Raw genomic sequence first — 20796 nt, 5'->3', positions numbered from 1 at the left:
ATTTGGTGTTCTTTTATGCATATAGGTTGTGAATGCCTTGAAGAGTAAAAAGGAAGCAAAGATAGGCTATAAAGAAACAATGTTGGGAGTTCTTGTTCAATTCAAGGACCAAGACACGAGAGGAGTTCATAAACGTGGAGATGTGTGCCAACTTCCAAGAAGATTTAAGTCAATTCACTAGTTGGAAGGGCACAAAGGCAGCCACATCTTCATGTTCCTTCTCTTTGTGAAGATTGCAAGACCTCTCAAAGATATGTCGATGAAGAAAAGTTTTATAGCCTACCATATGTTCCTGCAGCCCACGCGGGCATGTGGAAAATCCACATGGGCACACGGGGGCACATGACAGACACGCTCTAAGGCCTATAAATAGCCTTTTTGCCCTATTCTTTCTCATCTTTTATGCGGCTCTTGAGGAGTGAGACGGCTAGGGTTTGGAGAGGAGGTCTTTGCCGCTTTGGAGGCGCTTTGTCACCAACTTTGATCGATTCCTCCTCCGTCATAGCATCAAGGAAGCCACCGGTGAACCTAGTTTCAGAGTGGGTCCTTCAAGACGTCGAAGCTCTCCATCAAGGCCATCAGTTCATATATAAGGGGGTTTATTTCTATGGTTTTAATGTACTTTTATTCATTAATGGTGTGTTTTGTATGTTGCTCCATGGAGAGCTAAAACCCTAGAGTGTATTTGGGCTTGTGAACCCTAGGATTCTCATCTTTTGTGGATTTGCTAAGTGTTTCTATTTAATCCGAGTTTGATTAAGTTTTAATCTTGATTATCTAATGCTTGCTTGCCTTATTGATCTTTTGGTTATTTGGTTTGTATGATTTGTTACCTTGGTGAGAGAGAGGTCTCCATTAGGGTTAGAATCTCAAGATTGAAGAAGGTTGAGAGGGTGAGTCATGAGATAGTGAGCATCCCCTTTCCCCTCCGATTGGTGTGTTCTATCTATATTTCCTAAGCTCTATGCAATCATATTTGGTGTGAGGTGTGAGATTGAGAGATTTCTCTGCCTGGACCTCGTAGGGGACTAGTATCGGCGATCTGGATGCTGGATCAGATTATATTTGGATTTCCACGACTTAACTTACTCATCATAGAAACACTTTGCTTATCTGGTACCCAATACCTGAATCCTAGGGGAGCATTGCCCGAATAACCCACTTTTACTGATTGAGATCTCCATCCATTTCACCCTTGCATATTCGTCTTTGGTATTCATTTTCTTCACACATTAGATCACCACACCTTTCCATTTATCATTAGGCTGGAAAGTAGAGAAGAAGTTAGTACAAGTAGTGTTGTTCCTTGTGGATTCGACTACCTGACTCACCGGGTATTTTATTACTTCAACACACGTGCACTTGCGGTACACACACGCATATTCGGACATGTCAAGCTCACACGGCCAAGTGCCAAAACACCTTGGTTGTGCCCATGACAAAGTCTCAATTCCCATGATGACAAGACCATCTACACACATACACGAGGGGGTTCAGTGAAGCTCAATAAAAACAAACATAACTCAAGTATATAAAAGATAAGAAAATGAATACAACTCGAGATACAAAATGAAAATAAACTCAGAAGGAAAGTCCTTTCGGAGTATACACGTCCAAAATAAAATGCGGAAGTAAAAGACGAGCAAAATAAAATCAAGTGTCGATGTCGCGCTCTGGATCCTCTGCTGCTACTAGTGCTGGTGATGAAGTACATGGTGGGTCATCTGGTGCCAGAATAGGGGATGGAGGTGCCGGAGAAGCCAAGGGGGCCTGAGGAGTCCTCGGCCGTAAGACAAATGACGATCCGACATCTCGCTCTAAGATCTGTTGTAATGTGTTGAAACGTGCCATGAACTCCGTATACTGTGCGGCCTACACAGCCCTAATATTGGCAATCTCTGCTCGGGCCTCTGCTACCTCTATCCGTATCACCCCGCAGTGCTCTCGAGCCTATCAAAGTGATCATGGGCTTGAGATGGTGAAAACATGCGCACGGGGGATAGGTCATCTGTCACCGGAGGTGCCTCAGCCTCCATAAGTGCTGACTTAGGCTCGGAGGCAGGCTGGGAATCCTCGGCATCATCTTCCTCCTCCTTGGCTATCTCTAGAACCGGTAGAACCAGAGCATAAACCCCCATCTGAACCCTATGGACTATGTCCATCAATCTCATCGTCTCCAGGCTCAGGGGCGCAGGTATACTAGTCTTCTCGGCCCATGAATCGCGCCCAAGAGACCCATACCCAGAGCTAATCTCATAATGTATGGACCCGAGAAGATCGCTCCCAATCTGGCATATTGGCCCTGATGTCGAATGTACTCATCGACGATGTGTCCTAGATGGATCAGTATGCACTGCATCATCAAATATAAGTACAGAAGCTCTTCTCGGCTCAGAACGCCAGTGCTATCACCACGGCCATTCACTGACCTTCTCATGATGGTATTTAGATATCAGTACGCAGGTCAGGAAAGGCACGTGGCCTTGGACACCCCGGCTCATACTGGCCCTGACCACATAATGCTCCATGAGCTCTCTGTGGGGTCAGAGCTCCAGGATAATCTGTCAGTAACTGAGAGTACTCCTCAATGTCTGTAAATGCCTCCTCGTACAAACCGAGCCGAACTGAAAACTAAGTGATACTCAGACTATAGTGATGTCCAAGTGCTCTGAACTGAAATACGTCGAGGTCGTCGAATCTCGCATAGGATCTGTTGAACTCGAATGATGACAGAACCTCCAATGTAAGCTCCCGGATGGCTGGCTCTCTAATCGATAATAACTGCCTCCAACCACCCACTAAAACAAGAGCCTCGATCTCATCAGTGAACTCATCCCCCTACTTCAAATCTCTCAATATACTCGTGTCCAAGAACCGAGTCTGTCCGAACCGAAGTCTCAATGGACGCTCAAAATGAACCTAATACTCGGGGATAGTGAATCTCATGCTCTCGGACTCAGGAGATGACTCTCGAGGTGGCTTATCAGCTTGTTTCTTTGACCTGGGTGCCATAGTCTGCAAAAATTGAAAGAGAATTGACCAAACAAGTTAATTAAATATAGCTATAGAAATCCACACGGTCGTGCGGAATTTCTTCATAGCCGTGTGGATCCACTGCCCGTGAACAAACACACGGATGATAAGTGTCTAAATATACGTATTTTTGTATATATAATCGTGCCATGGAGGACACGAACATATAATTTGGGTGAAAAATAGAAGAAAACCTGGTCGCGGTACTGTAGTAAAGTACTGCAGCTGGAGTATTGTAGCAGTGGTACTGTAGCATCAACATTGTAGTTGTCACCCTAGCTGTCACTGTAGTATTTGGAGAGTTTCAAGTCAGGAATTGAATCATGGCATACGGCCTCAATGTTGCCCGGTATGGAGCCCGGGATGATCATTGTAGCTATAAAAGAAGATGTTTGTTTGAAGGCATACTGCCTCAATGAGGTGCTCATTGAGCCAGTATGGATACTATTCTGAGAGCATTTATGGAGTTTGCCTACCCCAAATAGTGTCAATGAGGTCCTCATTGAGCCAGTATACCACCTCAATGAGGTCCTCATTGAGCCCATTTTGGAGAATGATTGTGGGGGTATATGAGGGACTTTTAGAGCACTTTTGGGGGAGTTCTTGGCAGCCAACACTGGGGAAAAGGAGAAAAAGGAAGATAGCATTTTGGAGAGTATTTTTGGCTTGAGGCTTGGAGAGATCTAGAGCTTGAACTTCAAGGGGAGAGCTTCATCATCAAAGGAGGAGGAGCATTCGGCCTTCCTTGGGTTAGAGGAATCGTCATTCGGCCGGCATTCTCCATCCTCATCATCATTCGGACTAGGGAGTGTTATTTATGCATTTACTTGTTATTTTTGTTGAGTTTGAGATGCTTGTTTGTATGATGGCACACTAGACCAAAAAGGCCACCGGATGTAGGTGAACCTTGGGGGGTTCATCTTGCATTTTGGATGCTACACTTCTATTTAGAATGCATTGGTGAGATTTATGGTTTTGATCATTGTGTTTCATGCCTAGAACTATTATATAGAGAAATCTTTAGTTCTTGTTTGAGTTGTACATGTATACGTGTGACAAGATCCCCTTGCGTATATCCCGCAAGTGCACGGGTTTGTCGAGGTAATAATCCCGGATGAACGGGTATTGAATCCACAGGGAATAGGGAATAAAAATACTTAATTCAATTCTTAGCTATGTGAAAGATCAATGATGATAAGTGTGATAATGATTCAATTCTCAACAATAAAAACAACAAGTAAGAGAGCAAAAGTAAGGAAGGGGGTAAGGCAATTGATAAAGATGGGGTACCCGGATAATGCTCCGCCTAGGATAATTGTTTCAAGTGCAAGAACCCTCTATTATGCTTCCTAATCAATGAAATGGTGAGTCGTGGAAATCCTTAATTACATAGTCCCAAATCTAAGGTCAACTATGCCTAACTCTATACATGTCCCGGAGGAGAGATTGGATAACCTCTCAACCTCGCACTCACATAGAATTGCAATGAGCTCTAGGAATTCCAAGTGATAAATCTCTTCCTAATTATAGACCTAACCCTTTGGTCCAGGTGGAAGGTCCCTAACCATGATTAAGCCCTAGATACTAAGATCACCTCTATGCTTCACTCCGTTGCACGCGCAACTAAGCCCTAGCGGAAGTTCATCCCTAAGACCATTCACTCTATTATGGCCGCAAAGAACCCGAGGAAAGGAGGTAGAATCTATCACATAGGAGGGGAAAGGGGACGCTACTGTACCTCTCGACTCACCCTCTCAACCCTCTCCAACCTAGCTTTGTCTAACGCTCGTAGTGTGTCACTCACTCACAAGGTTACCAACGAGAACTCTCAACCCTAGTATCACTCTAGGGGAAATGTTCATACAATCAAGCATTCAAGGTTCGAACTCACAATAAACATCAATTAATTGAAAGCATAATAAAGAGATTCAATTAAACGCATACATCCTAGGGTTCACAAATACCCAAGTACCCACTAGGGGTTTAGCTCTCCATAGAGCTAAGTACAATCAAAGAAATAGAATGTAAAAGATATGAATCCATAAAGAAACCCCCTCGATAATCGTGTCGATGGTCTTGTGGAAAGTCCTCTACTCGTCGTCCAAGGATTCCCTCGTCCAGTATAGGATACGCCTCGACGGAAGCTCCCCTACCAACCTTCTTCCTAAGGAATGACGATGTCGGAGCCATAGAACCTCTCCAAAACCTTGGCTAATACCCCTCAAAACCCTAGCTGAAGCCTTCTCTCAAGTTGGGGAAAAGATGGAGAAAAGAATACTAAAATCGGCGCTAATTCGGCTTTAAATAGGGCTGGAATCGGGCGACTACACGGGCGTGGATGTTTCACGCGCCCGTGCGGAATTTCCACACGGGCGTGGATAATTTTCACACGCCCGTGTGGATTTTCTGAACTCCTGTTTTCTCGGCTGGCTGTAAATAGTGCTACTACAGTACCATCCTGAATAGTTTCCCGAATCCATACTTTCATCGGAGTAATGCAAACAGGCACACGTTCACATCGTGGATCACTTGCTCCTTCAATGATAGGCAAGTTGGTGGAGCTCTTGTTCTATGTGCATAAATCAGAATGCTCGAGTGTGACTGTCTTTGTGCCCCTCCAAATGGATGTGCCAAACTCGAATACGAGGAGGTTGGCACACACTCTAGCATCTCACATCCGACCTATGTCTTCGCGTTTGGACCTTAGCAAGATTTACTCCAAAATCGGTGCATTGTGATCCACATTGGCTTTTTTCCTTCATACTCAGCCTCACAACCCTACCTGCACGAAAATAACATAAAAACACACATATTAGTGTAAAAACCTGAGAAAAGTAATGCTTAACATAAGGAATGAACGCTTCGCATTCATATCGCACAAGCACTTATCAAACTCCCCCACACTTAAGCTTTTGCTTGTGCTCAAGCAAAAAATTAAAACGTTATGTGCATCAATGAAGAAAATATTGAAAGTGCTTGACCTTAGGTTCACCAAAGTATACAAAGAGAGCAATCTACAAGTAAGGGAAATGTCAACACTAAATATGAAAAAATCAATGCTCTAGCTAAATACTTGAATCAAAAAGGATACAAAACCCGAAATCGTGTACGTGTATGAACTAACTCAAGTCAACCCAAAGTATACTCCTCAAAGTTCTAAGTACAAGGGACTTATTTATCTACAAAAGTGACAACAATTTCAAATATGGTAGTAGCTTCACACATCCTCTAAGGTAGCCCTCTCCAAAGCGGCCGCTTAGGTGGCTTTCACACTTTCGAGGTGGTAGCTCTTTCTACCAGAATGGTAGCTTTCACTCATCCTATGAGATAGCTCTTTCTATCATTAGGGCATAGCTAGTATCCGACTTATGAGAGTAGCTTCAAACTTCATAGGTGGTAGCTCTTTCCACCCAACAAGCACAAATAACCAATAAAACTAAACTTTTTTTTTTTTAAAATTCAGCACAAGAAAGAACAATAACTAGTCCCTTTAACATCAAACTTGAGTTTCCAAAAGAGTCTAATAAGTGAGTAGTGTAACAAGTATAAATCGGGCAAAAATTCCTAGACATTCAAGCAAAACTAGAGCATGAAAACATTCAATGTTTGAAATTCTCCTAAACTCAAGAATATAATCCTTGCAACTGAGGGTAGGGGATGAGAGTGCCGGAGGAACTGAGGGTCTGGATCTCAATAGATCTCGTAGAAAGTCGAACCGGGCCATAAGATCTATATACTGAGCTGACTGTATAGCGCGGAGGTCTGCCATCTCGGTCTGAATCTCTCTCACAACACTGTCAAGCCTCTCAATACGGTCATAAGCTTGAGGACCCTGTGCTGCGGGAGGTCTGGGAATCTGCGGGGAACCCTCCGCAGTAACTCCTTCACTCCTAGCGGTCTCTGAGGTAGCTATAGTAAGATTATAAACCCCTGGCCCACATCTCCGTATGAACCCCATCTTCCTGATCGTATCAAACGCAAGAAGGGTAGGCTCAACTATTCTCTCAGCACCACGTAAAGCATCCCCCAAACCCATTCCCAAAATGAGCTTGGTAATGTAGGGGCCAGCAAATAATAAACCTACTGTCACAGACTGACCCTAGTACCTCAGAATATCTGCTAATATGCACCCCAAGTGAATCGACACATTGCGGGCCATGGAGTATAAAAAGAGAAGATCCTGCTTGGTCAGAGCAGATGTGTTATCGGCTCGACCTAACACAGACCTGCTGATAACTGCGTGTAAATACCTGTAGCTCGACCGGGATAGGCTAGTGACCTTCGACAACCCTGGTTCATACTCCCCATGTCCACACAGAATCCTATACGCATGATGTGGAGTCACTGATACTAGAAAATCCACCGGTAATCGTCCATACTCCACTGTACCCATATAAGCGATATTGTACAAGCCCGTCTGAATCGAAAACTCAATGACACTCATGGAAAATGGATGTCTGAATGCCCGAAACTGTATAGCATCCATAGTGTCAAATCTCCCATGCATCAACCGAAACTCAAAAGAAGCTAAAACCTCAAGCGTCAATGCCCGGTAAGCTGGCTCATTGATCATCAGTAGCCTCCTCCAGCTTCCTACTGCTAGCATCTCATCAATTTCATTAGCCAGCTCGTCACCCAGCTGAATATCTCTCAGCACTTGCAAATCCACAAAACAAGTCTGACCAAAACCGAGTGTTGAAAGTCTCTCAAATCGATTCTGATGCTCAGGATTTGAGAAATCCAAGTGTAGTGGCTCGGGTGGGGTGACTCTGAGATGCTTTACTTCGTTCTTCTTCACGCGAGGTGCCATATCTGTCGTACAAAAGAAGAAAATGATCAAAGCAGCTCAAAAGCAGTATACTGCAGAATTCCACAAGGGCTTGTGGAAATTACCCACGCCCGTGTGGATCTGCAGGGCGTGAAAGTCCCGCACGGGTGCACAACAACTCTCAAAAATTCAACTCAGAACCGCATCCAGATGCTTTCTAAACATACACCATGCATTGTAAAAATGAAAATTTGCAAATAAAGATATTTAATCTGTGAAAAACAAGAGTTGGCGAAGAAAAGAGGATAAAAAGGTTACCAAAGAAATAAATGTGAAAACTTTGAAAATCGATAAGATATGTGAAGCAAAATCCTCCAAAACGACGATGAGCGGTCGAAAAGATGATCAGAAGTAGTTTTCAGGCGACTGGAGATGAAGAATGAGACGGATCACAAGGTTTTTAAGGAAAAAATCATGTTTCTTGGAATTCTATGCATCCACACGGGCGTCCGGAAAATGCCCACACCCGTGCGCTTCATTACAAGAGAGCCACAAGGGTGCACGCACGCCCTCAGGCGCCTCGGGAAAATACTCCTTGACTCGACGCCTCGCTCTGCGGGCGTGTGGAAAAATAGCCACGCCTGCAGTCCCGACCTCACTGAGGGCAGCCACAAGCCCCTATGGCTTCTCTGGACATCCGAGAAAAATACCAGTAGTTATACACGCCCTGCGAAATTCCGCGACGGGCGTGGACATTCACATGCCCAACTCACGAGGGCAGCCACACGCCCCGTGTCTTCTCGGGATGGAGAGAATTCCTCCGAAAGAGTTTCTGCAGGGCGTGTGGAAATTACCCATGCCCGTGTGTGGTTCACAGAGTTGACCACGTGGGCGAGTCCACGCCTACAGTGTGCTCTCGGATAATCTCGCCCAATTCTCAGAATTCACACGCCTGCAGTGGAAATTACCCACGGCATGTGACAATCGGATGGTTGTTCACAGGGGCGCCCCACGCCCTGCGCTTCTCCTGGATGAGCTCAGCAGTGCAAATCCACAGGGGCAGTGAAATTCCACACTCCCGTGTGTTTTCTCTGGATGACTTAGAAAAATCTGTAGGCACTCCAGAAGATTTCTGAACATGTTTACACACTCGAGCCCCGCTCTATTATGCAATTTTTACCAGTGAAAAACATGAAATAGAGCTCAAACGACCAAACTTTGTCAATTCCACATGAAAACACACGATTAAAATTCAAAGTTCACAAGGAAATCTCAGCACAAGCATCTAAGAAATTAAGACACCAACACTTAACAAATTATTTATGCAAACAAACTAAACTAAAAGCTAAGAAAACAGTAAACACTTGGGATGCCTCCCAAGAAGCGCTTGTTTAACGTCACTAAGCTTGACATACCTTGTCTTACCTCACGGGGGTTCATGAATGAAAGTTGCCCTCTTACCCATGGCTTGAAAGCATGATGTGCAAATTCTCTTGAGAGTAGAGGGTGTATTATCGGGCTTCGGACCACCTAACAATGATACGTCCAACTTCTTCGGTTCACGTACGTCTCCAACAGCCTTGGAGTGTTTCCGGTGGCGTCTCCTAGCCCTCTTCATTTTTTGGAGCACTTTCTTCAATATCCCCGGGGTAGATGGTACTTCTCCTGTCAAACCAAGCATCATTACTTCTTCATAATCCTCCTCTTGGTCGAACAAACCTTCATACGGGCCCGGATTGAACATCTCCTGCATGTATTTATCAACAATCTCATCAGTAGTGTCTAGAAAATATAAAGTATCATCGAAATCAAGAGAATGCCGCATGGCTTCAGCAAGGCGGTATGTGAGCTTGTCATCTCAAACTCTCAATGTGAGCTCTTTGCCGTCCATGTCAATCAATGCTTTGGAAGTCCGTAAGAACGGTCTCCCAAGTATCAAGGGTACATCCACATCCTCATCGACATCTAGTACTACAAAGTCAACTAGAAAAATGTACTTATCCACCTTGACAAACACGTCTTCAATGATGCCTCTCGGATGTCACACTATTTGGTCCGCTAGTTGTAAAGTCATCCGAGTAGGCCTAGGTTCGCCCAAGCCTAGCTTTTGAAAGAAGGTGTACGGCATGACGTTGATACTAGCCCCTGAATCCGCCAATGCCATTTCCTCACCTAAATTGCCAATATTGCACGGAATAATGAAGCTTCCCGGGTTTTTCTTCTTGTTCAGCATGTTCTTTTGCAACACCGCCAAGCATGAAGCATCTAAAATCACTGAAGCACTCTCCTCCAACTTCCTTTTGTTGTTCAACAAGTCTTTCAAGAACTTCGCATACTTAGGCATTTAGGCCAATGCCTCAACAAAAGGAATATTAATGCGGAGTTGCTTGAACAAACTCAAGAACTTCTTGTACTGTTCATCCCCTTAGTCATTTTTCAATCTAGAGGGATAAGGGATTCTTGGCTTGAAAGGTGGGGGTGCCACCTCTTTCTCCTTGCTTGTTCCCTCTTCTACCTCTACAACCTCGGGTACGTGTTCTTTTGGCTTCTCACTTGGAAGGCTACCTTCAACCTCACGACCACTTCTCAAAGTGATCATCTTCACATGCTCTCTAGGATTGATCTCTATATTGCTCGGCAAGCTTCCATGTGGCCTTTTGATACGCCCGAATATGCGTGTGTAAACCGCAAGTGCACGGGTGTCAAAGTAATAATTACCCCGGTGAGTGGGTAGTCGAATCCACGTAAAAACGAGGGCTGCTAGTACTAACTTCTTCTCTGCTTTCTAACCTAATGATAAATGGAAAGGTGTGGTGATCTAATGTGCGAAGAAATGAATACGGAGACAAATATGCAAGGGTAAAAATGGAAGGAGAATCTCAATCAAGAAAAAGTGGGGTATTCGGGCAATGCTCCCCTAGGATTCGTGTATTAGGTAATCGAATAAGCAAAGTGTTTCTATGATGAGTAAGTTAAGTCGTGGAAATCCAAACATAATCGGGTCTCATCTCTAGATCACCGATACTAGTCCCCTCACGAAGTCCCGGTGGAGAAATCGCTCAATCTCAACACCTCACACCACATATGACCGCAAAAGCACTCTAGGGATTCCAAACTGTATCCAATTCCCTAAAGATTGATCCAACCCTAATTCCCCGGCGAAGGATCCTAACCCCCTACAAGGTCCCCGAGGGGAGAAATCGAGCAATCTCACGCCTCCCACCAAATATGGTTGCATAGAGCTTTAGGGAATGGAGATAGAATACACCAATCGGAGGGGAAATGGGACACTTCACTATCTCATGACTCATCCTCTCAACCGTCTTCAATCTTGAGGTTCTAACCCTAATGGAGATCTCTCTCCCACCAAGGCAACAAATCATGCAAACCAAATAACCATAAGATCAATAAGGCAAGCAAGCATTAAACAATTAAGAATGAAACTTAATCAAACTCGAATTAAATAGAAACACAAAGCAAATCCACAAAAAGATGAGAACTTAGGGTTCACAAGCCCAAATACCCTCCGTGGTTTTTAGCTCTCCATGGAGCAACATACAAAACACACCATCAATGAATGAAAGTACATTAAAACCATAGAAATAAACCCCTTATATATGAACCGATGGCCTAGATGGAGAGCTTCGACGCCTTGAAGGACCCACTCCGAAGCTAGGTTCACCGGTGGCTTCCTTTATGCTATGACGGAGGAGGAATTGATCAAAGTTGGTGACGAAGCACCTCCAAAGCCGCAAAAAGACCTCCTCTCCAAACCCCTAGCCGTCTCACCCCTCAAAAGCCGCACAAAAAGATGAGAAAGAATAGGGCAAAAGCGGCTATTTATAGGCCTTAGATCACGCTCGTCACGTGCCCTCACCGCCCTGCGTAGGATTTTTCCACGCCCGCGTGGGTTGCAAGAATTTCCACGCGGGCGCGCGGAATTTCCACGCGGCCGTGTGAACAGTAATTTTACTACAGTACTGCTACAGTGAAATTGCTACAGTCCTTTTCACAAAATGCGATCCGAACACTCTTCTCTTAAGGCCACATGTCCGGGCACACGTCCATGTGGTAGGCTATAAAACTTTTCTTCGTCGACATATCTTTGAGAGGTCTTGCAATCTTCACAAAGAGAAGGAACATGAAGATGTGACTGCCTTTGTGCCCTTCCAACTAGTGAATTGACTTGAATCTTCTTGGAAGTTGGCACACATCTCCATGTTTATAAACTCCTCTCATGTCTTGGTCCTTGAATTGAACAAGAACTCCCAACATTGTGTCTTTATAGCCTATCTTTGCATCCTTTTTACTCTTCAAGGCATTCACAACCTATATGCATAAAAGAACACCAAATATGAAATATGAGACATAAACCATGGTAAAAACGATGCTCAATGCATGTAAAACATATATAAAAATATGTCCACTCAAACACTTATCACCTTTCAAACAGAGACTTCGCAATTTGCCCCACTTGATTTTCAAGATTATACAACGAGGCGGTGTGGTTGCGAAGTGTAGACTCGACTGATTCAAACCTTGTATTTGCATATTGTACAAATCTAGTCAAGTGCTTCTCTAGGTCACTCATTCGGGTTTCCAAACCTTAGACTCTGTTTTCCACCTGAGGGGCTTGTTGTTGTTGTTGGAAACCCGGTGGCCCCATGGCCTTTTGTGGACCTTGATTACTCCATTAGAAATTGGGATGATTCTTCCAACCCTGATTGTAGGTATTGCTATATAGGTTTCCTTGAGGTCTCATGCCATTACCTACAAAATCAACATTCTCCACCGAAGAAACATCACCAATAGAGATCGGGCAATCGGAGGGAGCATGTCCTCCACCACACCCAGTGCAATTAGTCACGACCGCCACTCTATTTGAAGTTAGAAGATCTAACTTCTTACTCAAATTTTGCACTTGGGCCGCCAATGAAGTTACCGCATCTATCTCATGGAGACCGGCCACTTTTTTCTTCTCCCTAGCATTCCATTAGTAGCTATTTAACCCCATTTCTTCAATCAACAGACAGGCCTCATCGGGGGTCTTGCTACCTAAGGTACCTCCTGCTGCCGCATCCAAGAGTTGCCTTGTACTCGGGTTCAAACCATTGTAAAAGGTTTGAACAATCATCCACTCCGGGAATCCGTATTGTGGGCACTTTCTCAGGAGCTCCTTGAACCTTTCCCATGTCTCGAATAGAGACTCCAATTCCAACTGAACAAAGGATGAGATCTCGCTCCTAAGCTTTTGCTCGATTTTTCCTGGGAGGGAAATAACGAGCTAGAAAAAGCTTCCACCATCTCCTCCCACTTGGTAATTGACGCTCTAGGTAACGAGTGTAGCCACTGCTTCACTCTCCCCTTTAGGGAAAATGGGAAGGCTCTCAATTTGATGGCATCATCCGTCACCCCATTTATCTTCAGCATATCACACACCTCGAGAAAGCTCTCTATGTGACTGTTTGGATCCTCATCGGCCAAACCATTAAATTGTACGGATTGCTGCAACATGTGGATGAATGCCGACTTCAACTCAAAGTTCTGAGCTGTAATCGGGGGACGCACAATACTCGATTGTATCCCCAACACTGAAGGTATGGCATAATCGGATAATGTTCGCTATTGCTCATTCTGTTCTACTATTTTTTCATATTCTTCTACTTCCAAATCAGCTGGATTAGACTGTTCTTCTACAGGCTCTTTCCCTTTTCTTCTAAGTGTACGTTCAAGCTCAGTATCTCCTTCAATCAATGTTGAGGGATTCCCTCGGGTCATAACCTAGAGCTGCACCCAATAAGAAGGAAAAAGAAATCAGAACGATGATAGAATAAGATGATAGGAAATAGAATGTATGGTGAAATAGCTAAGAAAACAAAATGCAAAGTATCTCTAAACGCCTATTCCCCGGCAACGGCGCCAAAAACTTGACAAGATCCCCTTGCGTATATCCCGCAAGTGCACGGGTTTGTCGAAGTAATAATCCCGGATGAGCGGGTATCGAATCCACAGGGAATAGAGAATAAAAATAGTTAATTCGATTCTTAGCTATGTGAAAGATCAATGATGATAAGTGTGACAATGATTCAATTCTCAACAATAAAAACAACAAGTAAGAGAGCAAAAGTAAAGAAGGGGGTAAGGCAATCAATAAAGATGGGGTACCCAGATAATGCTTCACCGAGGATAAATGTTTCAAGTATAAGAACCCTCTATTATGCTTCCTAATCAATGCAATGGTGAGTCATGGAAATCCTTAATTACATAGTCCCAAATCTAAGGTCAACTATGCCTAACTCTATACATGTCCCGGAGGAGAGATTGGATAACCTCTCAACCTCGCACTCGCATAGAGTTGCAATGAACTCTATGGATTCCAAGTGATAAATCTCTTCCTAATTATAAACCTAACCGTTTGGTCCAGGTGGAAGATCCCTAACCACGATTAAGCCCTAGATACTAAGATCACCTCAACGCTTCACTCCGTTGCACGCGCAACTAAGCCCCAGCGGAAGTTCATCCCTTAGACCATTAACTCTATTATGGCCGCAAAGAACTCAAGGAACGGAGGTAGAATCTATCACGTCGGAAGGGAAAGGGGACGCTCCTATACCTCTCGACCATTTCCAACCTAGCTTTGTCTAACGCTCGTGGTGTGTCACTCAGTCACAAGGTTACCAACAAGAACTCTCAACCCTAGTGTCACTCTAGGTGAAATGTTCATACAATCAAGCATTCAAGGTTGGAACTCACAATAAACATCAATTAATTAAAAGCATAATAAAGAGATTCAATGAAACGAATACATCCTAGGGTTTACAAATACCCAAGTACCCACTAGGGGTTTAGCTCTCCATGGAGCTAAGTACAATCAAAGAAATAGAATGTAAAAGCAATGAATCCATAAAGAAACCCCCTCGATAATTGTGTAGATGGTGTTGTGGAAAGTCCTCTACTCGTCGTCCAAGGATTCCCTTGTCCGGTATAGGATACGCCTCGACGGAAGCTCCCCTACCAACCTTCTTCCTAAGTAATGACGATGTCGGAGCCGTAGAACCTCTCCAAAACCTTGGCCAATACCCCTCAAAACCCTAGCCGAAGCACTCTCTCAAGTTGGGGAAAAGATGGAGAAAAGAATACTAAAATCGGGGCTGATTCGGCTTTAAAAAGGGCTAGAATCGGGCGACTACACGGGCGTGGATGCTTCACACGCCCGGGCGGAATTTCCACAAGGACGTGGATAATTTCCACACGCCCGTGTGGATTTTCTCGAACTCCCTCGCTTTTCTAGGCCGGCTGTGAACAGTGCTGCTACAGTACTAGCCTGAATAGCTTCCCGAATCCATACTTTCATCTGAGTAACGTAAACGGGCACACGTTCACGTCGTGGATCACTTGCTTCTTCAATGATAGGCAAGTTGGTGGAGCTTTTGTTTTATGTGCATAAATCGGAATGCTCGAGTGTGACTGCCTTTGTGCCCCTCCAAATGGATGTGCCAAACTCGAATATGAGGAGGTTGGCACATACTCTTACATCTCACATCCGACCTATGTCTTCGCGTTTTGACCTTAGCAAGATTTCCTCCAAAATCGGTGCATTGTGATCCACATTGGCTTTTTTCCTTCATACTCGGCCTCACAACCTTACCTGCACGAAAGTAACATAAAAACACACATATTAGTGTAAAAACCTGAGAAAAGTAATGCTCAACATAAGGAATGAACGCTTCGCATTCATATCGCACAAGCACTTATCAACGTGACCTACTGGCGTGTACTAGATCATTAATGAGCTAATAGGGTTATTTGTTGACCAACATACCTAGAAATTGGGTGAAGGTAGCCCCTCTGAACAATGAGGATAAACTTAGGTTAAGTTTATCCTTGTTGCGTGATCTCCATTTACTTAATGCAATCGTAGGAATATGATTAAGGAGAGATCATTGTCATCATTTGTACGGGATTAGGGTTTAACCGCCGAGAAATTGGGGTTGAACTATTGTTGAGATCCGTCGGTCTAAATCACCCTTACTATCTTATTCTTATGCATCCATACATCTTGATGACCCCTCTTGGGAATCCTCATCCCTAGGCCTATTCTTATAATCATTACTCTTGTGATCTTCTTGCTCGACTTGGAATTGTTATACATGTGTTTTATTAATATTCTTGCATGTATTAGAGTAGTTTACCATGCTTAAGTTGTAAGGTTAGAAAGTGAGTGATGGAGGAGTAATAGGAGCTCCTTAGCCCCATGGAATACGATCCTTAGGCTTTTGCATAAGGTATTACTTGGCGACACCGTACACTTGCGGGTGATCAACCAACGGCCATGCTTCAAACCCCACAAATGCACCATTACAACACTTTTACTTCATTCTAAATATAAATAATCATTCTAATTGAAGAAACGAAGCATTATTCACTAGTTTCATCGATGAAAATCATGAATTTGCGAAGGAAATCAAAGATAGGGCTTACCATCTAGTTGAGATGAGAAAGCTTTAAAAACGGCCAGAAAACCAAGCAAAATCCTTCCAAATTAGCGATATGAGGTTGGGAAACAATGTAGAAGTGCTCTCAAACAACTGGAAGATATTAGGGTGAAGAGAAACGATAATCCTTTTAAAAGGACTCGCACCTCTTGGAGTTCTGTACATCTGTATGGGCGTGCGGAAATTACACACGCCCGTGTACCTCCACAAGAAAGCTTCAGAAGGGCAGGTGCACGCCCCTATGTGCTCTCAGGAAAACACTCACTACCTCTAAACGTAAATACACGTGCGTGTAAGAAATAAATACCCACGCCCATGCGCCCGATCCACAGGGGCAGCCGCACACCCTTGTGGCTGCTCTGGACATCTGAGAAAAATTGCTAAATATTCCGCACGCCCGTGTGAAAATTCCGCATGGGCGTGGGCATTCACAAGCCCAACTCACAGGGACAAGCGCAAGCCCCTGTGACTTCTCAGGGTGAAGAGAGCTCATCTACAAAGATTCGCACGGGCGTGCGGAAATTACCCACACCCATGCAATTTTCACAAGGTCGCCCACAGGGGCGAGTCCACGCCCATGTGTGCTTTCGGGAAAATCTGCTAATCTCTGCAGGAATTCACACGCCCGTGCGGAAATTACCCACGGGCATGTAAGGATTGCATGGTCGTTCACAATGGCGAGTCCACGCCCCTGTGCCTTCTCTGGATGAGTTCACAATACAAAACCACGGGTGTGTGTTAATTCCACACGCCCATGTGTTTTCTCTGGATGCCTTAGAAAATTCTACAGGCTCTGCAGAAAATTTCTGAACATGTTTACACACTCAAAGCCTGTCCCAATATGCAATTTATACCAGTAAAAAACATGAGAAATAGCTCAAACGACCAAAACTTCACCAAATTCACATGAAAACACACGATGAACTTGAAAACCCACGATAAAATCACAGCAGAAATATAAAACATCAAGACACCAACACTCAACAATTTATTCAAGCAACACTAAACTACCAAATTAAGAAAACAGTAAACACTTGGGTTGCCTCCCAAGAAGCGCTTGTTTAACGTCACTTAGCTTGACGTACTTTATCGTACCTCACGGGGGCTCATAGATGAAAGTTTCCCTCTTACCCATGGCTTGGAAACATAATGAGCAAAATCTCTTGAGGATAGAGGGTTAATTGTCAGGCTTGGGATCACCTAGCAATGATTCACCCAGTTTGTTCAGTTCACGCACGTCTCCAACAACCTTGGAGTATTTCCGGTGGCGTCTCCTAGCCCTCTTCAATTTCTGGAGCACCCTCTTCAAGATCCCCGGGGTAGATGGTACTTCTTCCGTCGAACCAAGCATCACTACTTCTTCATTGTCCTTCTCTTGGTCGAACAAGCCTTCGTATAGATCCGGATTGAACATTTCCTGCATGTATTCATCAACAATCTCATCAGTAGCGTCTAGAAAATACAAAGTATCATCAAAATCAAGAGAATGCCGCATGGCTTTAGCAAGGCAGTATGTGAGCTTGTCATCTCCAACTCTCAAAGTTAGCTCTCCATCGTTTATGTCAATCAATGCCTTGGAAGTCTGCAAAAATGGCCTCCCAAGTATCAAGGGTAGATCCACATCCTCATCGACGTCTAGCACTATAAAGTTTACATCAAATATATACTTGTCCACCTTGATAAGCATATCTTCGATGATACCCCTCGGATGTCTCACCGTTCGATCCGCCAATTACAAAGTCATCCGAGTAGGCCTAGGCTTTCCCAAGCCTAGCTTTTGAAAGAAGGTGTATGGCATGACGTTGATACTAGCCTTTGACTCCGCCAATGCCATTTCTTCACCTAGATTGCCAATATTACACGGAATGATGAAGCTTCCCGGGTCTTTCTTCTTGTTTGGCATGTTCTTTTGCAAAACCGCCGAGCAAGATGCATCTAAAATCACTGAAGCACTCTCCTCTAACTTCCTTTTGTTGGTCAACAAGTCTTTCAAGAATTTTGCATACTTAGGCATTTGGGCCAATGCCTCAACAAAAGGAATATTAATGTGGATTTGTTTGAACAAACTCAGGAACTTCTTGTACTGTTCATCCCCTTAGTCATTCTTCAATCTAGGGGGATAAGGGATTCTTGGCTTGAAAGGTGGGGGTGCCACCTCCTTCTCTTTGCTTGCTCCCTTCTCAACCTCTATAACCTCGGGTGCGTGTTCATTTGGCTTCTCACTCGGAAACTTACCCTCAACCTCACAACCACTTCTTAAATTGATCGCCTTCACATGCTCTTTAGGGTTGGTCTCGGTATTACTCGGTAAGCTTCCATGTGGCCTTTCCAATAGAGACTTCGCAATCTGCCCTACTTGATTTTCAAGATTATGCAAAGAGGCGGTATGGCTGCGAAGTGTAGCCTCAACTGATTGAAATCTTGTATCTGACGGTTGCACAAACCTAGTTAAGGCCTTCTCTAAATCATTCATTCAGGTCTCCAAACCTGAAACTCTGTTTTCAGTGTTTGGGGCTTGCTGTTGTTGTTGGAAACCCGGTGGCCCTATAGCCTTTTGTGGACCTTGGTTGCTCCATGAGAAATTAGGATGACTCTTCCAAGCCGGATTGTAGGTATTGTTGTATGGATTTCCTTGATTCCTCATGCCATTACTCACAAAATCGACGTTCTCAACAGAAGATGCATCACCAATAGATATCGGGCAATCGGAGGGAGCATGTCCTCCACCACACCCAGTGCAAGTAATCATGGCCGCACTTTGTTCGAAGTTAGAAGATCTAACTTCTTACTCAATGATTCCACTTGAGCCGCCAACGAAGTCATTGCATCTATCTCATGGAGACCGGCCACCTTTTTCTTCTCCTTGGCATTCCATTGGTAGCTGTTTAACCCCATTTTTTCAATTAATTGACGGGCCTCACTAGGGGTCTTGCTACCTAAGGTACCTCCTGCAGCCGCATCCAAGAGTTGTCTTGTACTCGGATTCAGACCGTTGTAAAAGGTCTGAACAATCATCCACTCCGGGAATCCGTGTTGCGGGCACCTTCTCAGGAGCTCCTTGAACCTTTCCCACGTCTCAAATAGAGACTCTAATTCCAATTGTACAAAGGATGAGATCTCATTCCTAAGCTTTGCAGATTTTTAGGGAGGGAAATAACGGCCAAGAAAAGCTTCTACCATCTCCTCCCATGTGGTAATTGATGCTCTAGGTAATGAGTGTAGCTACTACTTCGTTCTCCCATTCAAGGAAAATTGGAAGGATCTCAACTTGATGGCATCATCCGTTACACCATTTATCTTTAGCATATCACACACCTCGAGAAAGTTCTCTATATGACTGTTTGGATCCTCATCGGCTAAACCATTAAACTGTGCGGATTGCTGCAACATGTGGATGAATACCGCCTTCAGCTCGAAGTTCTAAGCTGTAATCGGGGGACACACAATGCTCGATTGTGTCCCCAATACTGAAGGTTTGGCATAATCAGATAATGTCTGCTGCTGCTCATTTTGTTCTGGCATATTTTCAGATTCTTCTACTTCCAAATCAGCTAGATTAGACTGTTCTTGCACAGGTTCTTTCCCTTTTCTTCTAAGTGTACGTTCGAGCTCAGGATCTCCTTCAATCAATATTGAGGGGTTCCCTCAGGTCATAACCTAGAGCTACACCAAAAGAAAGAAAACAAAATCAGAATGATGATAGAAAAGAAGATATGAAATAGAATGAATAAATATCTAAGAAAACAAAGTGCAAAGTATCTCTAAACGCCTACTCAACGGCAACAGCACCAAAAACCTGACACGTCCGTATACGTGTGTAACCGCAAATGCACGAGTATCGAAGTAATAATCCCAGATGAGTGGGTATCATATCCACAGAGAGTAGGGAATAAAGACACTTGAATTGTTTCTTAACTAATGTGGAAGATGAATATTGATAAGTGTGACAAAATATGAAATAACGAAAATAAAAGCAACAAGATAGAGAGCACAAGTAAAGGAGAAGGTAAGGCAATCTATAAAGATGGGGTACCCGGATATTGATCCGCCTAGGACAATCATTTCAAGTGCAAGAACCCTCTATTATACTTCCTAATGGATGCAACTATGAGTCGTGGAAATCCTTAATTACATGATCCCAAATCTAAGGTCAACCATGCCTAACTCTATATATGTCCCGAACGAGAGATTAAATAACCTCTCAACCTCGCACTCGCATAGAATTGCAATGAGCTCTAGAGATTCCAATTGATAAACCCTATTCCTATGTATAGACCTAACCCTTTGATCCAGGTGGAAGATCTCTAGTCACAATTAAGCCCTAGGTGCTAAAATCACCTCAACGCTTCACTCCATTGCACTCGCAACTAAGCCCCAGCGGAAGGTCATCCCTTAGCCCATTCACTCTACTATGGCCGCAAAGAACTCTTGGAACATGGAGGTAGGATAGATCACACCCAAGGAGAAAGGAGGCACTCCTCTACCTCTCGACTCACTCTC

At 44.0% G+C, this 20796-nt stretch overlaps 2 non-coding genes across 2 annotated transcripts; both read left to right on the top strand.

Annotated features, from left to right (window-relative positions):
- Positions 1–12945: 12945 nt before the first annotated feature.
- Positions 12946–13052, top strand: LOC120259673. The gene has a single exon (XR_005536230.1). It is a non-coding gene; the product is annotated as a small nucleolar RNA R71 (small nucleolar RNA).
- A 6269-nt stretch (positions 13053–19321) lies between these two features.
- On the top strand, positions 19322–19428 carry LOC120259789. The gene has a single exon (XR_005536339.1). It is a non-coding gene; the product is annotated as a small nucleolar RNA R71 (small nucleolar RNA).
- The last annotated feature ends 1368 nt before the right edge of the window (positions 19429–20796 follow it).

Source organism: Dioscorea cayenensis, chromosome 4 (assembly GCF_009730915.1).
Source record: "Dioscorea cayenensis subsp. rotundata cultivar TDr96_F1 chromosome 4, TDr96_F1_v2_PseudoChromosome.rev07_lg8_w22 25.fasta, whole genome shotgun sequence".
NCBI classification, from domain to species: domain Eukaryota; kingdom Viridiplantae; phylum Streptophyta; class Magnoliopsida; order Dioscoreales; family Dioscoreaceae; genus Dioscorea; species Dioscorea cayenensis.
Note: the sequence above shows the minus strand (reverse complement) of the source record. Positions and strands in the feature narration are given on the sequence as shown.